This window comes from Ambystoma mexicanum, chromosome 4q, assembly GCF_040938575.1.
Source record: "Ambystoma mexicanum isolate Mex_15411 chromosome 4q, UKY_AmexF1_1, whole genome shotgun sequence".
Lineage (NCBI taxonomy): Eukaryota > Metazoa > Chordata > Amphibia > Caudata > Ambystomatidae > Ambystoma > Ambystoma mexicanum.
In genome coordinates this window covers 335,812,702-335,832,363 of record NC_090928.1, presented here as the reverse complement: position 1 = coordinate 335,832,363, position 19,662 = coordinate 335,812,702, and the positions used below count along the sequence as shown (strand labels likewise).

At 48.7% G+C, this 19,662-nt stretch overlaps 1 protein-coding gene across 4 annotated transcripts in view; it reads left to right on the top strand.

The window, feature by feature from the left end:
- CRIM1 (cysteine rich transmembrane BMP regulator 1) overlaps positions 1–19,662 on the top strand; it is a 1,425,558-nt gene that overhangs the window by 704,986 nt on the left and 700,910 nt on the right. The gene's annotated exons all lie outside the window — the stretch shown is intronic.

The following is a 19,662-nucleotide window of genomic DNA, read 5'->3' as shown; positions in this document are numbered from 1 at the left end:
AGTGGCACCACCGACCACCAGGTATGTTTCAGCTGGGAGGGGAGGGTTAGGTCAGTGGTTATATCCCGGATGAGTCCACAGGTCCACAACAACAGATACCACTGTTGGTTCCACTGGAGGTCTCCCGCGAGTACAGTAGACAGGAGTGGTGGTGGGAGGAGGCCCCCGGCGCGCCCCAGACGGCGCGGGCCTCAGGGAAGCCACCAAAGGGGGCTGGGTGGTGCACAGCACAGGCCGCAGCGAGCAATGAAGGGCATGAGCCCCGGCAGGGTTTGTTCTCCGGTGTGGGAGAAATTAACATAGACGGGTCCGTGGCCGCAATATGCGAAATCACAGCAGCGGGTGGATGGCGGCTCGCTTCCTGCTCCCCGGCCTCCTTACCTCAGTGCCGCTGCACCCGGATGGCCTCCGCAAGGGGAGCGAGGGAGACGAGCAGGCGTAGAGTGGCGCTGCGCGGGGTCAGCCGGAGCGGACCAGATTTCTGGAGACTTTGGCACAGGCCCCACGGGCAGATGGTCTCAGGTCCTCGCCACCAGCCCGCAAAGCGCCGCTTAAGCTGAAGGGCGTCAGGGGTCCAGGCAGGCGGCAAGGCGGGACACGTGCAGCTCAGTGCCCCTCCCCCACGCAGGCCGCCCGCGCCGGGGTGTCAGGTAGCGCCGGCGATGCAAGCCCCACAGGGACCTGGCTCCGGCAGTCCCCAGCAGCCCGTCACGCCACACAGTCCTCCAGCGCCACGCGGGTCCACAGGGGGCCTCTGACCTCCAAAGTCGGAACGATCACAGCCTGGATCCCAATATCACTGCAGGCTCAGTGTGGGGCAAGTCAGCTGTATTGGCGAGGTAGATAACGGATGGTATGTCCCCTCGCAGCCCGGAGCTAACAACTCAGACGGCCATCTTGCTTCGGCACAACAGCGCCCCCGAAGTTCTGTGACTTTATAAAGAACCGTTCGGCCTCCTCCTCTATTTGGTCATGGTGACTTGCTGTATCCTTGTATTGTAGGGTAGGAGCCACTTTATCCCATATATGATTGGGTTTGTGCTATACGACTATAATGGCAGGTGACCTTGAGTGCGCATTGAAGTTATTCTCATGAACCTTTCTCATTTAGAATGTTAGATGTTTCGGAGTCCGTTTTGACCAGAGACAATTTATTATTTCTGTCAAAGTGGAATGCTGAAAATCCCTGTTCCTGCATCTCCCACCCCCTAGTCATGCTTAGCTAGCCTTAGCCTGTAGAATTCCCTGAAATTAGAAGTGCTGCCATGAACACTTGTTCGCATAGCATTGATAAATGCCTCTAAGCTGAGCACATATTTGTCAGATGACGACATTAGCAAAGAAGAAATTGATTTTGCATATAAAAAAGCTTTTCCCTAAATCCCAAGTATACTTTTAAGATTGGTAGAAGGCTCAAAATGTAATCAGATTGTTTGACTTGCCCATTTCATGCTGGAATTTTTTTTTTTCCAAACCTATTTAAAGCTACCATAACTTTACTGGTGTTATACATAGTTGTTATCCTGCACATCATTAACCAAAATTTGCTTGGTTCATCATTTCTCTACCACCTGGATCACTGAGATTCAGTTATTCAACACATTGCCTACTGCAGCATGATTGGATTCCAATGGTGGCGGATAGCATTTTTACTATATCACGCTTAAAAAAAAAAATAATTACATAGAGCTCACTTTTTTGGTTCTGTAATGCCACACACATTTAAATGGGAACATCTCAGGGCAATCCTAATTTGGGCCGGGCGATATATCGGGTTTTCGAGATATATCTATATATTTTCAAAATTGATATAGAATGAGACCATATCGTTAACACTGAGATATATACACATATATACATTAAATATAGTTCAACAAAATTTAGACTTTGATATTTACACACCTGTGTGTATTTTCAAACGGGAAGAGGAACCCTATATTTGCACTTTATTTTCATGTCTTATAAATAAAATTGCTTTGACATCTCAAATGTAGTTGGCGGATTAAAACTAAGCATTTAACCCACATAAACAATATCGAGATATATATCCATCCGCTTCGTCCGTTCCGTCCACTTCGTCCGTTCCGTCCACTCGATCTGCTTTGTCCACTCGATCTGCTTTGTCCATTCCATCCAACTTTTCCATCCATCCAGGTATCGACTCCATCTGATCTATCCACTTCATCCATGTATCTATCCACCGTTTTCATGCTTTCTACATGATTGGATCTCTCCATTCCTCCCATCTAAATTCAGTCACTATTTTCTGGCTGGAAGCCTTCAATCCTCCTCTGGCTCCATCCTCAACACCCCTTCTTTGAACCCACACCAGCAGTCACAAGTTTGCCCAGGGTCCACTGAAGATGTGTGGATATACATTTTATAATGATCAAAATGTTTGGGAGGCCCCCTTAGCAAACCTGTCTGAGGTAGCTCTGTGCTACATAGATTATAACAGAGATGTTTCCTAATACAAACACCAATGGGAGATTACTCTGGTTTTATCATTGAAGATGCATAACCTGTGCCCCACCTTGAACTTCATTCATCTCCAGGCACATTTACTGCCCCTCACCAAAGAGCTGAACGCAGTGAACCTGTCTTTGCCCGGTAAACACCCATTGAAGGTAATACTGCCTTCAGTTTATGAACACTGATGGCTGCTTAGAGAATATGTGCATGCCATCTACTTCAGCTTAAGGCTTCACTGTGTAGCAAAATCCTAATTAAAGCAACCGTGGGAGGCTGCGAGTGGTTGTAGATTATCACTGGGCAGGTTACTTGGCCTCTGCAATGAAGAACAATGAAGAACAAAGACAGCCGGGAAGCTGAACCCCTAACCGACGACTTAAGAAAAACGATTAAGATTTCTTTGAGTACCAATTCCCCCCCCATCCCCCCAAGCTGTGTGGGCCATACTCCTACGTCCCGTCCCCTTTCCTCCATACTTATGGGACATCTCTCCGTCCTGTGGGACGGGACCGGAGCACTTTGTAAAAAGCATCCACATTTTTTTCAAAAATGTGTCCCTCCTCTCTTTCCTGCGCGGTGCCCAGTCCGCGGCCGTAACCACGCCCACCTTGGCTCTGCATCGCCCATCAGTCCTTTTCTCCGCACGATCGGGGCCGGACGCACTTGCATCCTCAGAAGATTTTCTTCCCTTTTTCCCTCTCTGGCTCTCGCTAGCGTTCATTTACTAGTCTGTCTATGTCTTTTAAACTAGATTTTCCAGACTGTTCATCTTGTTACCATCGCTTCGCGAGGGCGGATCCCCATCCTCTTTGTTTAGAGTGTTTGGGTCCAGAACACCGTTGGGACTCCTGTTTTTACTGCGACTCCCTTTCGGTCCGGGCACTTCAACGTCGGTTGGAGCAGTGGGAGGTGGTGTTCGGACGGACTCCTCCTTCGCATTTTCAGGCGTTCATGGACGAGAAGAAAAAACGCCCGATAAGTTCTTTAATTTTCAGAGCACCCCGGCTGGGGGATACCTTCCTGGGTTCCTCTCGAGCCGGGAGGAGCGTGGATCGCTCTGTTACCGGGGTTCACCCTGAGGTGCCTGTCGGGCCTAATAATTCTAACAGAGTTTTCTCCGAGGGTCTCCGTAAGGGGCCTGTGAACACCGGTGTACGCTTCGAGGCACCTCCTGTGGGGCTGTTTGTAGACCCAGTTCTACTGAGTCGTGGGGTACCGGAGCTTGCTATGAGGTCGCTCTTTCGGCTTCCCTCAAAAACAAAACCGGGGTGCGCCCCGAGGTCTTGTCTGGGCTTGAGGTTACCGAACGGATGTTCGAGGCCCGTGCCGATATGGCTTCTAACGGGCCTAGGTCCAAGGTCCCTCGTACAGAGGCTAAGGATACCAACATTTCTGAGGGGCCAGGCAAGGCCCTGTCGGTGACAGCGCACCGTTCCCGCTCTTGTGGTGACACCAGATCTGTTGAGGGGGCAAAGAAGAAAGTTTCTTCTTTTACCGGCAATGCCGAGGCTCTTCCTTCGAAGGCTCAGTTGGCGGTTGGTATGTCACAGAAACATTCCAGGCCTCATAGTACCGGCTCTGCCGAGGTTCCTTACGTTAAGGCTAAAATTAAGACCCCTGACCCATCGACGGGGACCCCTGCCTCAATTCCTCACGTGCCACAGTTCCCTTCAAATGAGGACAAAATGGCGGCTGTTCCCGCCACAACCACGGCGACCATTTTAGGTACTACCCCTACAACTACGCCATCGGCCCCTGGTGTAGGGTTTGGTCCTTCGGGTGAACCTAAGGTCCCTTGTGCGCATCCTTACCGGCCGGTTTGATTGCAACGCCCGGATGCCTCTTCCGCACAATGTTTTGTTGCCCGCGGGGGCGGCTCCCTTGATTTATGTGGATACGTCGGTGGAGGGGCCGTTGTGGCACCCTTCCCCCGTTAGGTCCCTGGATTTGTCCACCTCATGAGAGGCCTCCTCAGGTTCCGAAACAATCTCCTGAGGACGCCTTTTTCGGTAAATTTCAAGCGCTTATGCGCACCGACCCCATGAGGGAATATTTCAAAGTGCTTTTCAAGGAGATATGTCCACCCGCGCCTCCGGCTCCACCCGTTCCGACGGTGCCTCCCTTGCCCGTGGTGCCTCCCCCTGCGCTTCCGCCTGTGCCACCATTGTCCCCAGTGGACAAGGCAGTGCCTGACACGGCCCAGCAGGATCCTGACCTGTCAGATGACCCTCAAGGCGATCAGGACAACGAGGACCTTCCCAGATCTATCAAAGCTTTCCATGACCGGATACTGGACATGAGTTTCTTAGATGTTCCGGTGCCCGAGGCACCTGCTCCGCAGGAGTGTGCTTTCTGGGGCGTTCACCTTGTCTCCTTTGGAGCGTAAAGGCCTGTTCTTGCAGAAGGACGTTCTGGCCGAGGTCCGAAGAGTTTGGGAAAAGCCACAATCGGGACTTTTTGTCAATAAAAAGATTGACGTGAGGTACAGGCTACATTCTTCAGAAGAAGTGGCCTTGTCATCTTGTCCGCCTCCCTCCTCCACAGTGGTGGCTGCGGCTACGTTGCATTCCAGACCTGCAGCATCCTCCTCCGCGACTGCTACTCAGGTCTTGGGAAAGGAGGACAAGCGCCTGGACTCCCTAGGGAGGAAAATCTTTGCCAATTCGGCCTTGCAGCTCAGGCAGGCCAATGCAGAATTGATTTTGGCGGGAGCTAACATGCGGATGTGGAGAGGTCTGTCGGAGTTTGAGGAGCACATTCCGGTCGAAGTTGGAGGATTTCAGAGGAGGATTTTCCGATGCCAGGGTCTTGGCCCAGGATCTCCTGGAGGCTGCGGCTCATCACGTAGACACCTCGGCTCGGGGTCTGATGCTTGGGGTTGATACCTCGCGGCAAGCGTGGCTACATGCCACTAAGTTCTCGAAGTGCAAGACAAGGTTCTGGACCTTCCATTTGATGGTAAGGCGCTTTTTCACTCTTCTACTGATGTAGAGCTCACCAAAACCAAAGACAGCACTCAGAGGGCCAAATCATTGTCTGTTCTGGTTAAAGCTCCCTTCAAGGCTCAAAGGCTGTTGTCGCAAGGTCGAGCTTCCTCTGGTTTTAGGGGCTTCCTCGACCGCAAATCTCAGAGTGGATACTCCTGCAGGGAATAACCGCCGTAGACAACAGCGTACGCAGAATTTCTCCCGCTCCTCAGCCTCCTCATCAGGTTCAGGTGGCACCGCCACCGATAAACCTGCCAAATGAGTTTTCCACGCTCGCACGAGACCCCGGTGGGAGGACGCATTGCATCTCATTGGGAGGCGTGGCAGGCCAATAACAGAAGACAGATGGGTCTTGTCAGTCGCTCGAGAGGGCTTCCGCTTACCTTTACCCCCTACCCCTCCCCTCAACCCTCCTTTTCAGCTGTCGGGCTCCCCCTCCCCCAAGGTTGAGGTTCTGCTCCTCAGAGCTGTGGAACCCGTTCCCCTTGGGGAGCGAGGGGAGGGCTTCTACTCCCAGCTGTTTACGGTGCCCAAACCCAACCAGGCTGGCCTGCGCACCATCCTAGACCGTTCCCAGTTCAATCTTTCCCTACCCCAAGGGTAATTCAAGATGATCACGCCCGGCCAGATTCGCTCCTCTTTGCAGACGGGTGATTGGCTCAGCGTGGTGGATCTTCAGGATGCGTACATGCATATCCTGATTTGGAATCCACACAGGAGATACCTCCGTTTCTCTTTGGGAGAAGAGCACTTCCAGCTTCGGGTGCTTCCTTTTGGCCTCAGTTCGGCGACGCGTGTCTTCACGAAGATGATGACGGTGATTGCGGCCTATCTTCGTCTCCAGGGTATCCATGTGTATCCCTATTTGTACGACTGGCTCCTACACAGCCCTTGTCCATTGGCAGCAGCGGGCAACCTCCAGTCTCTCCTTCAGCTCCTGTTCCATCTTGGGCTGTCAGTGAACTGGTGGAAATCCTCCATGACCGTCTCACAGGACCTGACTTTCCTGGGTTTTCGTTGGAACACGATAGACTGCCGAGTGTATCTGACCGGGGACAGAATGGCGGATCTTTTGGCCACGTGTCAGATGTTTACACAGTCGGAGATCATGTCGGCCTGGTGGTTCCAGAGGCTTCTGGGCCTCATGGCCTCGTGTGTGCTGGCTCTTCCTCTTGCTCGTCTCAAAATGAGACGGACCCAGATGGCTCTTCGGAGTTCCTGGCGTCAGGCTGTAGACCCGGATTCGAAGCGGATAATGATTGCAGATTCCATGAGTGGAACTGGACTGGTGGTCATCTCTCAGCAACCTGTCAGTGGGCGCGGGGTTCCAGGACCCAGCCCCCATGGTGACGATCACGACAGACTCCTCCCTTTTCGGGTGGGGTGCAACGTTAGATCTTCTTCGGGTCTCGGAACTCTGGTCACCTCAGGACAAGCTCCTGCACATAAATCATTTGGAGCTTCTGGCGATTTTTTGGCGCTCAAGGCGTTCAGACCTCTCATTGTCAACAAGGTGGTCCACATAAGAACGGACAATGTGGTGTCAATGTACTACATAAACAAGCAAGGGGGAACAAAGTCTCCCCCTCTTGTGGATCTGTCCATCCAGATTTGGGAGTGGGCCGTGCTTCATGGGGTCTGGCTGCTTGCAGTACACATCCCGGGCCGACTGAATGTCACTGCCGATGCCCTCAACTGGCGGGCTATGGTCCACTATGAGTCGGAGTTGAAGGCGGAGATCCTCTCATGGATTTTCTCGCATTGGGGCACACCGGAGGTGGACCTCTTCGCCACGGCGGTAAACAAAAAGCTTCCTCAGTACGTCTCCAGAGGGGGGCTGGGAGCCGCCTCTCTGGGGGACGCACTCAAGATCCCATGGCACAACATGAGAGCTTACACCTTCCCGCCTCTTCCCTTAGTTCATCGAGCAATTTGGAAGTTGAAGAGCTCTGTCAACTGTTCTCTTCTTCTGATAGCTCGGTGTTGGCCGCAGGTTTTGGTTCTCAGAACTTCAACACCTGTCGGTGTGTCCGCCGATCGGGAGTTACTGGTAACCTGATCTTCTTCACCAAGGGGAACAGCAGATGTAGCACCCCTCCCCACAATCGCTCAACTTGGCGGCATGGTGCCTGAGTTCAGATGCATTGCTGCCTGTATCACTGAATCTTTCACCGTCCAAAAGCTGAAACCACCTAAAGGTATCCATGCACATCAGGTGCGAGGCAAGGCAGCCGCGGTTGCTTTTCAGAAGTATGTTCCCTGGGAGTCCATCGCTAAAGCGGCTACTTGGGCCTCCCCATCTGCTTTCTGTAAACATTACTGCCTCGACATGAGCTCTAGAGCTGACGCTCAGTTCGGCCAGGCTGTGCTGAAGAACCTGTTTCAGTAAGGGGTATTTCCATCCACCCATAGTTCCTGTAAGGAGTGCTTGGGAATCTCCCATAACTATGGAGGAAAGGGGCCGGGACATAGGAGTATTACCAGGTTACTCGCCGTAGTGACCACCTTACTCCTAGTCCATAGTCCCCTTTCCTCCATACGCCCGCCCGCTGTCCCCTCTAATAAGGTTCCACTGTTATTGCTAATGGGTCTTGACCCTGCGATAGAAAAGGACTGATGGCCGATGCGCGGGGCAGAGCCAAGGTGGGCGGGGTTACGGCCGCGTGCCGGGCCCCGCGCAGGAAAGAGAGGAGGGACACATTTTTTGAAAAAAATGTGGATGCTTTTTACAAAGTGCTCCGGTCCCGTCCCACAGGACGAAGAGATGTCCCATAAGTATGGAGGAAAGGGGACTATGGACTAGGAGTAAGGTGGTCACTACGGTGAGTAACCTGGTAAATTTCACCTGCAAGTGTTGAAAGACGCCAGGGCCTGTGTTCACCACATGGCCCACGACTCTGGAAAAGCCGAATCCTACAGCTCAACAACTCTTTTAATGACCTGTCCTTTAATCCCACCCTAAAAACATGTTTCTTCCAGCAGAATATACCCTTTTCTCCTTCAGTGCCAGGGGACCTCCTTTGTGGTGACCTTCGTACTCTACAAATGTTTAAAATACATGAATGCGATCGATGAGCACATCTCTTCCGTTCAGGTAATACAAACTATTGCTTACGATGAACTACTGTTAATCATTTTGATGGCTTTCTCCAACATTTCGAAATGAAAGGGGTGCCGTTCATTAAAGCGACACACTCGGTGCCTTGTGGCGTGAACCACTCTGGCTCCCTGGTCTGCGTACCTACAGGGGATCTCTGTATTGCACTTATTATTCAGCGAGCTTCCTCCTGGACATTCATTTCCTTGTTTCAGTTTGATATTTGCTTTTCCCAGAAGCCCCTTCTTAACTGTGTACTGTAAGTAGCCACGCGCGTGTTGCGTGAACACCAGCTGCCTGCAAATCGACGGCTCCTGTTATCTTGCCGCTGCCTCCACGTCAATCACTTAGATTTCTACAGGACATCTGGCAGGTTTACTGAGAGCACACACAGTCCCATTTGCAACACATGCACCCCATATTGACTGGCATGTTGCGCATCTTAAGTCTCGGCAAGAAATGACTAGCAATCTCGGTCCCATATTTTGCATGTCAATGTTTTCCTGGAGTTATCCACATCAATGGATTCTACACCTATATCATTTTCTTCAAAACAATACAAACTAGATAATTGGGCTGTCCTGAAACTCCTACCACGCAAGACTGAATAATGTGGCCTTACTTCATACCCACTTGGCCAAATCACTGCCCCTTATTGCAGTTGTGAAATTGTACTTCTCAGTTTACCCAGTGCTTTAAGTGGTCCGGGGCCAGACTGGGCCAGGCCTGGCAGTCTCCAGAAATTGGGGCTGAGCCGGATCACTGCCAGGGCCCCTCTTCCCACCACATTATTTGCGGGACACATTATCCCGCCACGGCCGCAGCCACGAAGGGAGATGCACCCGCCATTTTTGACTTAGGCAAGCTGACACTTCTGTCAGTCAATGTAACTTCCTCAGGGTGATCCCTTGCGTGAGGGGTCACCAGAGGAAGTTACTGTCCTTTTGTTTACCCACTTTGCAGGTCACTGTGGCATCTTTGACCCTCGGCGAACCTGGGGACTGGTGCACATTTTTATGTTTATGAAAAATTGCTTGAAAAGTACACAATTCAAGCCATCTTTTATAAAACTTTGCCGACAGACGCCTCAGACTTTGGCCGTCGTCAAAGCTTTATAAAAGATGGATTGAATTGTGTACTTTTCAAGCCATCTTTTATAAACCTAGAAATATTTTTATAAAAGATAGCTTGCATAGTATACAAACCATAGTAGGGTACGCCTACAAATATATAAATGCTTACATACATTTATATATTTGTTTGCATAGCTTACTATGGTTTGTGTAGTTTTTAGGTCACGCCCATCCTGCACGCCACGCCCACAAATGAGGACCCCCATCGATTTCTTAGCTCACTTAAAGCCCTGAGTTTACCCACTATCTAGTAATCTCACAATCCTATGCACAGCCATCCCAGTTTTTTTATTCAATTTGAACGTTGAATTTCTCGTCGCATGTGGTTTGCCAGTCCTCCTCCTTCCTGTGATTATCAGTATGCCCTAAGCAAAACTGGTATAATCACCTTTGTGCCTTTACCCTTTTCATCCAACAATTGCCAGTCCTTATTTTTACCATTTTGATTCCTCTTGCTAGCTAAAACTACCTCCTCTACCGACCTTCTGCTTACGGCATTCGCCATGGCCTTAGCCATTCTCACACAGCTGTTAACTGCGGGCTCTCGCTTAGTGCCCAAGATTCGTTACTCATGCTTTTGGGTAGGGGGTGTACTGACAAAAAAGTGGCACTCATACTTATAATCGTTTTTTCCAGTCGGTTTCCAGATATTTCTGCTTCAAGGGACTAATCTACCTTCTCCTTTCTGTAATCCATTGGCATTCCCATGACCTTTAAATCCCCTGCTAGCCTGAGCTCGGACAGCCTTGTTCATTTCCCTGAATTAGCTTTTTCTTCAGTCACTTCTGAATGTATTTGCTCTCTATCTGGCCATGCGCCCTACTAATTTGCCAAGCAACCCTTGCCCAGTAACCTAAAATAGCTCAGCGGGTTGAGCGCTCGGTGCTGCGATCTGAGCGTGAGCTGCAGGTCGCAGGTTCGAATCCCGGCAAGGCCAACTCAGCCTTGCATCCTTCCGAGGTCGATAAATGAGTACCAATTTCGGTTGTATGATATTGTATGTAAATATCTGCTCTGTAAAACATTTTGGATTAAAGTGCTTTGGATTAAGGCGCTATATAAATAACACATTATCAATATCATAGAGACTATCCTTCCTTTCCTGGTTAATACCATCAACTCCTCCTTTGACTGAGGTCATATTCCTTCTATCCAGTGCTTTAAGGTGGATTAGAAATCGAGAGGGGGGCTTCATGCTGTGTGATGGAGTATTTACTTGGAAACAAAAGGAGAGCTGGGCAATCCAGCCCTCCTCCTGTTTCAGACTACAGAGACATCACGCACTGCACGGTTACACCTGCTGCTTGTAGGTGTTGGTATCTGTTTAGAAAAACAGATTTTTTTTTCTAATATGAAGTGGTGACACCTGCAGGCAGCTCGTATAACCGTGGAGCCACTATATGGGCTGCCTCAGGTGTCAGAGTGGCTGGGGCTAGTCGGGGATGAGCCCTGGCTGGGAACCCTTTCTAGGGACTGGCGGGGCTCGGGCCGTCTATCCCAGCCCACTTAAACCACTGCTTCTGTCCCAGAGCTCACATAGGAAATACCACTTATTGAAAAAACCTATGCTTGAAATTGATCGCCCAATAACTATTATATAATTGCCAACTGTCCCAGTCACATGGAAACCCTTGAGGTGGTGGCCTCAACTTCAAAACTTTATTGAACATCACAACTGTAGTTGGAGCCACCAGTCTGGCTTTTAACCTACTAGACGGCACAGAGACTGCCCTTCTGGATGTGACTGCCTTCTCTGTAATGTGGACAAGAATGGAACATCACTTCTTATCCTGCTTGATTTGGCGTCTGCTTTTGGCATTCTGGACCATCAAGTCCTACTTCAAAGTCATTGGTCTATGGCCAGAGTGTCTAATTCTGCTCTTAGCTGGTTTTCTTCCTTTCTCATCTCACATCGTTACTGCTGAACACTGAAGAACATTGCCACAGACTTCATATCAAATATGGTGTTCCCCAGGGTTCAGTGTGTTCCCTGCTGATTTTTAATATCTGTCAAGCCACTCCATGACAGTCTTGCTGATTTGGAAGTTGGCGTTCATGGTTATGCCGATGGCACTTGGATGTTTTCAAACTGATCAGAAATTTCACTGAAGACAATTGCAGGTTGTCTAACTCTTTCTTCGGTTAAGACCTGGCTCGTTCTAAACACGACCAAGACTCGCCTTTCTTTTGGTTCATCCTTGTTCCATTCCTCAGTCGTTCTCCCCATTGCCGCCTTCTTTCAGCTTTGACTCTTGCCCTCTTCCTACACTCAGAAATGTTAAGACATTTGTTTTTAAAAAACATTTAGAATCATCATTAGACTGTCTTCCAAATCAATGTATTTGCTCCACCTCATATTATTTAACATTGTTCAAGCACATTTGTCCTTTTCAAACTTTTGCTGTCACTCAAAATTGAACCAAACTTTTGTACAATTTGTAAAGCCCTGAAAACCCACTTTTTTTTAACACATGCTAGACTCATTTTGTAGCCACACTCTGTAATGATTCTCCTACAGCACCCCCTATGCCTTAGAATTTGGGAACTCCAATAACATAACCTATTTTTTGCATCCAGTATTATGCCCCTGTAGATAAGAAGCTATTCCACTTAGTTTGCGCTCTTTTGGATTGTTTTCAACCATGCTTTTGATGAACTGTTGATGTAAATGCCACTTTTTGTGCATTTTTCTTGTATTCATGCCAAATTTTCTAAGATGATGTGGTCTACTGTCTAAATTCCTATGTCTGTCCCGGGTTGCAGGGGGAACCGGCCCTGCGCTACTGATGGGTACACTGTAGGCCACATACCTGGTTGACACCAGTCCCATCTTGAAACTCGTTCACCCCCCTGCTCTTTATAAGTGGCATCGGACGAGCAGCCATGTTGTCTGGCGCGGCAGACATTTTGTCGGGCTGCATGCCACGTGCCAAAGTAGTGGTGCATGGCCCTCTGGGTACAGCCTCGCCCAAGACTCTTGGTGTTGGAAAATTAGGCCTATCCCGCACTACTCATGCTTATTAAAAGATACATTTTTACCTCTTCAGATTGGGCAGTAATAATAGTTTCTTCTTTTGACATTGTGTACTACTGGTACAGACCTATCCATGGAGCTGTGTGGATGAAAGCAAGGGGTGAGCGAGAGTATCAAGTAGCGGGGTGAGGTTGATGAGATTTTTTGTGGAGCGGGCCTGGCCTTCTGGGTTTGCAAGGTGAACTAGTCTGGGACATTCATAAGGGGGGGCATGGAAGGTAATGGTGTGTTGGTCAGACCATGGGCAAGGAGAGGTGACTGGGTTGGTGATGTTGCAATTGAGGTCGCTGATCCAGTCAAGGGTGTGGCGCTGATCATGGGATCGTTGCGTGAAGCCAGGGGTTGAGTGCTGTGGCTGCGCTGGTGGCGAGGGTGTGTGCATGATCGTTGAGGCCTACGTTGAGGTCGCAAAGGATTATGATTTTTGAGTTAGGCTTAATGGAGGAGATGCTTTGAAGTAGGTTGTCCTCTTAGGCGAGGCTGGGGCCAGGAGGGAGGTAGATGAGGATGGTGATACAATTGGTAGGCGACATGGAGATTTTGGCAGGTAGCAATTCACAGTTGGGGAAGGTGTTGGTGTGCATGGCTCTGATGGTGGGTGTGTTTTTGAAAAAGAGAGCGCCGCCGCCCCCTGTTTTAGGGGATCTGTCACATTTTAGGATGGCGTAACCCTGGGGAATGGTGATGGAAAGTCTGGGCCCGTAGCAGGGTGTAGCCAGGTTTCAGTTAGGGCAAGTAGCTCGAGCTTGTTGGAAGTTGAGGTCATGGATTTCAGCTGCTTGAGTTGGGCTTGATCTGGTGATGATTACGGCACAGTTGATGGGCTTGCGGGTTGGTACGGCGGGCCTGCTCATTTGTGTTGGGCGGAATAGCTGAGGAGCGTATTGTGGGTTGAGCGGGATGAGCTGTGTGCGCAATTTGAGGAACCTATTCTTTGGAAGGATAGGTGGGGGCGTAACGATGGAACCGGAGGCTTTGGTTTGAGTGTTGGCATGTCTGTGTTGGACGGAATGGCTGAAGAGATTAGTGTGGGACGCACGGGATGAGCCGTGGTGCTTGCTTGTGAAAAAAGTTTAGCGGGTGTCCCTGGAGGCTGGATGTATTGCATGGAGGAGGTACGTGGGGGCACTCGAGTTACAGGCTGCAAGTTTCTAATCGGGCTGAGGTTGCTGCAGGTCCACAGTGGTGGGTTCCCGGCTGAGAATGCACAGCAAAGTACGTGGTGGTCATATTCTGCGGCGACATTGTACTTTCAACACTGCGCTCTTGGCTTGCACAGGCTTTGCTGCAGAGGGTTCGGCAAGCAGGTTTTAAGTGAAGCAGAGTCATACATAGATGCGATGCGTAGCACATAGCGGATGTGGATTGAGCAGTGCGCTCTGCGGACCTCAACAATTCACCCTTGGCCTGCACGGACTTTACCGCTGAGGGTTCGGCAAGCAGATTTTAAGCAATCAATCTCTGTATGGTAAAACTGCTGCATGTCTGTATCCTCCCCCGCGCTCCCCTCCCCGCTGCAACCTTGGTTGTTGGCACTCTTACAGAAGGTGCCAAAGAACGCCACTCATTTCCATACTTGCTGCCCCCCGAGGATGGACAAACGATTTGAATGCTCTAAACTGCCTTCTGGGACATCCATTACCCTCCCACACTAACTCATGCACTATACACAGACGAGCTGTGCCATACAAACACAGCAATCTAAATACTGCCTTCCCTTAGACTTCAATCACTGCTACACCTCTAAAACCAACTTGCTTACCACCGATCCCCAGCCATTGACCAATGCAACCTAACTCGACAGGCACACAAGGCTCCCCTCTTTGAAAGTTATGTCTATGCTCCAGGCAAGTAATACCTAGAAACAAGCTTTCACACACAGCTTATGATTCTTCTGGGCTGCACCCATCAACAGTACAGCAAAGCTAGCTTGTTTCTTCCCTAGCCATTGGGCCGGGTCATAAAATGTTCTCGGCACCAATTAAAAAGTGGCCCACAGTTGCAAATGGCTATTCATTCCTTTTGTGACACTGTTTGAATAGTATCCAATTATTTTTTTGTTTAAGTGTGATGGAAATTGTCATTTTAAAAATATTTATTCAGCAATAATTGTCAAAACTACCAGCCGCACAGTGAATTAACTCGTCAAACTGGCACAAATTGGCCCAAAAAGCTGGCCTACACCAGCATTTTGTGTGTTTGGTTCGGCCATGGGCCTATCTCCCTGTAGGCCAGTCCGAGCCTGTAGCCAACCCTCGCCCCTCGTTTTCAGATCCACCAGAGTGGCTGGAGATATACTCGACGATGGCAGCAGTGTGTGGTGTAAATCCCAGTAACATGACGCAACATTCCTAGGCCCACGGTAACGTTTCTTGCACTGACGCTTTTGTAATCTTGTTTATTTGTGGATTTTTTTTGTGGGACCAACAATAGTGGGTTTATGGCAGCCTAAATACTGAGATTCCGGGAATCCGGCCTTTTGAAGGACGGCCTAACCAACGAAGTGCTGAGTTGAAGTTGGTATGAACGTTTTATACTGGGTGTAGCTGGCAGTGTTTTTGGTTTGAGAATATGTGAAGAGGTTTTGCAGCAGCCCCACCATGTTAAAGGAAGTCGGTACACGATAGGTGTTAAACTTTGTGCATTTCCACACCTTTTTGAGGGCTGGCGGTCAACATTCTTTTCATGGCGACGTGAGAAACTTGGTTGACAACACGTCCGTAATGAACCATCCCATCCCTTGAGCTGGCGGTTGAATTAATTACCCTGATTTGACTTGAAAGGGTGTTTATTTTGCTTTGTGCTTTATGCTGATGAAAGTGTGATTTTTGGAGCGTTTCCGAGAGCCGAGAAAGACAGCGGCGTCCCGGCACCGTTGCCGCCTGTCTGCCTCAATCGCTGAACCTGCTAATCATCCACCTCGTCTGAGGTGTCAGCTGTGTTTTCATCGTCCCACTTCACAGATCAGCCGCGTGCTTGTTGCGAGGCAGGTCATTATGCGCCCTAATGGCTGCCGCTTCTCCCGAAGCGGCCCAGGTGGGGGCAGGCGCGTGGGGGCCCAGGACTGGTCATCTCACAGGACCCGGGGTGACTTTAATATATGCTGATGTTTTGTTTGTAGAGCATTACTCGCTCGCTAAACCCTAGCAATTGCCGCCTTGTCAAGCCACGTCATGTCAGTCGGTGAAAATACCCACACGACTGTTATTTATTTCGGATCTCCTATTAGTATTTGTTAACGTTGTACATTTATTAATTTGCGAGCCATCTACGTTCGGGAGGTGGGGGATATACATGTGCGAAAAGTAAAAGAAATGCCTCTTTCGACAGGCTGCGGAAATGGCGAGGGCGGAGCATGGGGATAAAGCCGTCGCTACGAATTCATTTCAGAGCTCGCTGCATATTTTTCACTGGTAAGGAATTCATAACAGACAAACAAGCGGGGGTGCGGGGCGGGTAGGGCCGAGTCTGCCAAGCAAAGACAGGCTGTAGTCTCCATGGAGCAGACGGTTCTGCATTCTTGCGGTTTCTAACCTGCACATGCTAATGTAGCATGGCCGATGCGAGAGAGGAGAGGCAGGAATGCACGCAGCCAGATTGCTCAAATTGCCACCTGCATTTATATCCTGCTCTAGCAAAAGTTTCTTGTTTGTTTCTGATAGATTTGCATTACCCTGGAAGCTGCCCTGATAAACTCAGCAAGTTAAGCGATTGGCTGTTATTACTCTGATCACTGCAGTGAGAGGGTCGAATCCCCGCAGAACTGACTCGGCTCACCATCCTTCTGAGGTTGATAAATGTAGCAGCATTAAAATGAGTGTGAAGTTCGAGTGCTCAGAAGCAGAACACATTCGGCATGATGCGCTATATAAAGTGATGGAATATGGGTTTCTACTGCATTTTAAACTTGTTTTTGTATTACTGTGATCGTAATATCGGTCTATGCCAGGTACACCTACATAACACGATTAAATGTGGCTTCTTAATTACGTCCTTGCCGAGAGTAGTTTTCTAGCTCAAGCAGCCACAAGGCGGGCAGTATAAATGCTAAGTGGAGGCGCCATGACTCTGCCCACCATGGCAATGAATGGTTAAAAACAGCCGTCTCGTGCGGAGAGGCTGAAGAATTTAAACGTGTATACCCTGGAGGAACAGTACGCTTGTTTTCCCCCAGGAGGATTGTTCTTCCAGCACAGGAGGTCAGAATGCAGGCACAGCAAGCCGGCGTTATCCTCAGGGGTAACATTACAACATGATTTTTCAAAACGGGAGTAGCAAACGCACGAACGAACCTCCCACACAGATTTGGCGGGGACTCAAGGTAAAATAATACAATAGGCCTGGCAAAACGGTTCCATGTGCCTTTACCAACATATGCTTCACTGCAGATTTTTTGTACTGCACGTTCTTTATTACAACATTCAGGGGGAGATACCCGTATTCGCCATCACCTACCCCAAACCTACTATCTACTTTTTGCATGAAAAAAGTGAAGTTCAACAAAATGGTGGGTGAATATTGATCGGTAAAAACCCTGGATACCGGTAAAGCTTAAGAAGCGATAATGCTAGGATTAAGTTGGATAACTTGTAGGGTATTCTAGCATGTGCAGGCAGTGAAATGGCAGGCAGGATGGGCACACTGGCGTTTCTGGGATCTGTAATGGCTAAACTAACACATAACCAAGATTTCGGCCACCTTCAGGGCAATTCTTTTTAGCTTGTTTGTGTTATTACAGAAGTGGAACTATCAAGTGCAAAGAAGTCTTGACCCGCTTGCCAAAGTGAACAGTACATCCTTATTTGCCAGACCCCATCGCATGCCCCTCTGTGTGCATTGCAGGCAACTCTGATAGACTTTGGCCTGGTTCGACCTCATGGAGGTGCAGCCCATAACTAGACCTAGCAATCTCGAGACTCATATTGGGACACACCTCCCTTACATGGGGTAAGAGCTCACTGAGCTACTAATTAAAGCCAGGCGGGAATACCCCTTCCACCTCATCTGTTGTCTTTCTAAGGGGGTGTATCTAGATGAAGTGCTCCTGTTAAGAGTAATTTGTTTGCAAGCAGCGCTGGGCTTGTCATCTATAGACTAGTTAAAATCAGTCAGGTTTTCTGTCCACTGTTGGAAACACCAGCCCATTCCTTAGCACATCTCCTAACAATTACCCTACCTTTAGCGTTATATTGCGTGGCCACCCTTAACCTGGGGAGTTCCTCCCCCCGCCCCAATCATGGAGCCCTGCAACACTTTGCTTAAGGTTTTTTTGTTGCGCTGGCCCTATTGAAGACTCATATAGAGCCACATAAATCCCCATAAAGCTGTTTGAGAAAAGGACACCCCTTTTCATTAGAGAAGTCAGGGGTGAACAGGAAAATCAAGGCACCCCAATGACTATCTTGTATCTTCCTGCTAGGGGAGAGGGTGAACATTTCAAATTCTTCCAAGCTCCTCCTGCGTCAGTCCATTTGGGAGTTAATGAAATTAATATGAAGTCAAACCTGCTAAGGGTCTACACAGTTTTCCACCCACCCACTTATGGAAGGGAATGGGTTAATTAAATAAATCCCACACTGACATTTTGTTGGACAATCTACTTAATTTTGGAAATCTCTGGGTTTGGCACTCTTGGAGACTGAGCAGGGCATCACTCTTAGGGAAGAACAGTTTTCTGGCTAGAACGTCGCTCAATGGGATTCCACAGCAATCCTCATTCTGACTCCAGTGAAGAATCAGAGCCTCTGTTTTCTAGTCTACCCAGCAGGAGAAATCTCCAGCCCTCTTCCAATATTTCCACTCAGATGAAATTTCAGCAGATCTCCTTTGGTGATTTTTGGCAGCTGTCCCCTCTTCCATAGTGCAAGACCTTTTTACTCTCGAAGCCCCTTCCATGTAAGTGAACATTAGGGAGTGATAACTTATGATCTCACAACCAGGATTGGACATTTACATTTTCTCCAACCCCCACACCCTGCAAAAGTCCAACCCCTATCTAAGGATTGGTTCAGTAGTCTAGAACAGAAATATTGCAGCTCCCCTTTAAGATTCACATTTTTCCCCCCTTGTCCAATTTTAGCCAAAATACACAGCAAAAGTTTGTAATTTACCAATAAATACCATTATCTATATAATAATCCTCTCCTCATGATGGATCAGTGAAACTAACTTTCGTTTCGGCACCTTATTGCCCAAGCGTGTTGTAAATATTTGCCCTTTCCACAAAAAGTATAATAGTTATAAACATGAAATGTACACTACAGATACCTAATTTTATAACCCATCAGCTTGCCAATTCTTAATTTTTGGGAAATGCCAGAAACGGAATTCAGGTGATAACATAATTTCCATAAATCGCATGTGGATCAACTTTACATCAGAACAACCAGCTTGTTACTAGCTTTCAAATGATATATGCATGGACGAAGTGCGATTTATTGTTGCTGGCAAAATCACTAATTAGGATAGTCCATTTAAACTAATGCAGTCTTAACTCATTTTGTCATGTAAGTTATATTTCTTTGCAAGCATGTGACCCGAGCCTCTTGGACTGAATGTTTATATAAAGCTTGGGTAAAATCCATTAGCCTCTTGGTTCTTTGAAAGTTGATTAGCTGAGGAGATCCTTATCATGCAGTAGACCGTTCACCCTTGCTCTGTGATGCCACGAGACCATGCTGACATCTCTGGCACTTTGTTCTGTTATCTGAAGTCGACCACAATTATGATCTCAAAACCTTCTATTTCGAAGTATTTTTTTTCCCCACCCAGGGCTGGTTCTGTGTTGACCTGGCACTGTTGTAAATACTTGGAGGGTACATAAACTTTAGAGATTTCCCTTGCAGGTAAGGAGCCAGGCACGCCTTGAAAATCTGCCCAACAACAAGCAACGGGGTTTGTCTCGGCCCTAAATGAGATTTACATGTGACCCATGGAAAC